We start from the raw sequence: 1,743 nt of genomic DNA, 5'->3' as shown, positions 1-1,743 counted from the left end.
CTCTCTCTCTCTCTCTCTCTCTCTCTCTCTCTCTCTCTCTCTCTCTCTCTCTCTCTCTCCATATCTCCTCATTCTCTCACTTCACACCAGAAAATTTTAGTGCAATTGGCATAAATAAAGGCCCAAAGAAATGGATCAACCATGAAACTGAATTCTCGTGGCCCGTTTTCGAAGTTGACACTAAGTTTTTTTCATTCTCACTTAGCATTGATGGATGAAATCAAGCAACTTTCTATAAATTTATACAAAAATTTTGTCCAGAAAAGAAATACTCTGTTATAAATCGAAAGAGGAATGAATTTAGGTAACTATACATATTCCAAGTTTTTTTAACTTTCGAATTTGGGTGAATACACATCTCAGTGTATATCGACTTATATATCACCCTGTATATCTGTTTATTTCATGTCTATCATACATATTTATATACATGTCTATGTATATCAATGAAAATATTGTGTGATATACACTGACATGCAATGTGATATACATGTGTATGTATATCAATAAAAATCTTGCGTGATATATACACTGATATATACCAGCCAAGACACGTATTGGTGATTATTTGGGAAATGTATATCACAATTTTACTTTCGTTCTTTGTTTATATCAAAATGAATATCAAAATTTTATTTTCCTTTTTTGTATATCCAAACTATGAATTTATAAATATAGTTATTCAAAATTTATTGTTGTCTCTATATCAATGTATATCATAATATAAATAATTATAATATTTATATATCATAGTGTATAACATATCAAATAATATTTATACCAATATAAATATCTTAAATTTGCTTTCCTTCTTTGTGTATATTAAAAACTTATTTTCCATCTTTGTATATCAAAAATTTATTTACTCCCACAATTATATTTATTATTTTTGTGTCTTACAACTTGCTCTAAACTTATATATATATTGCTACAATGGAAAATAAAAAAATTAGAAAAGGGAAATAAAGAGATTTTGAAAATTTTCAGATACTTTTGAAATGAAATAAAACCAAATTTTTAGGAAGATGGTTGCAACCAATTAGAAGCGAGAAGAGAGAAGAGAGAATTGAGAAGAGATAGAGAGATTCTTTAATAAAGAAAACTAAAGAGAATAAGGCACCATTTACGGACGAAGAAACAGAATGCAGAAGACGGAAAACAATTGCCTTGTTTACATGATGCACAACGAAGAATTGGAGAGAAGAGAGAGAGAGCGCGGTTTCTAAATATTATTTTTGCTATTTTTAAGGAAAATAACTTTGGTTATTGGGTGCCAATTTTTCTGGGCTTCTATTGCCAACCTAATATAAGACTAAAAAATTGTCAATTCTCCTTATGTGTTGTCATACCCTGCCATTTTTCCTTTGAATTGAATGATATGCGAACCTAATTTGGGCCGGTCCAATATCACTTCCTTTCGGGCCAACCTTCTGGCTAAACTCTATGGGGCCAAATCATGGCGAATAATCCTATAAAAATTGTGTGGGGTAGCCACTTTTTAAAGTGGTATTTACTTTTTATCCAGTATTTTTAATGCTTAGCAATAGTAGCCACTAGTCTATTAAAATTAATATGAAAAGACTGTATTACCCTTTATTCTATCTCTTTCATGTGTCGAGTTAGGTTACTGCGTCGAGTTAGAGGACTACTCAAGCATGCACGCCTCCCATGTGATAAATTCATTCTTATCCAGTTTCCAGTCAGCAAGACATATTAAGTTACATGGGATCATAATCGCTCCAA

The sequence above is a fragment of the Nicotiana attenuata genome, chromosome 2, assembly GCF_001879085.1.
Source record: "Nicotiana attenuata strain UT chromosome 2, NIATTr2, whole genome shotgun sequence".
In the NCBI taxonomy this organism is placed as follows: Eukaryota; Viridiplantae; Streptophyta; class Magnoliopsida; order Solanales; family Solanaceae; genus Nicotiana; species Nicotiana attenuata.
This window is presented reverse-complemented; position numbering follows the sequence as displayed.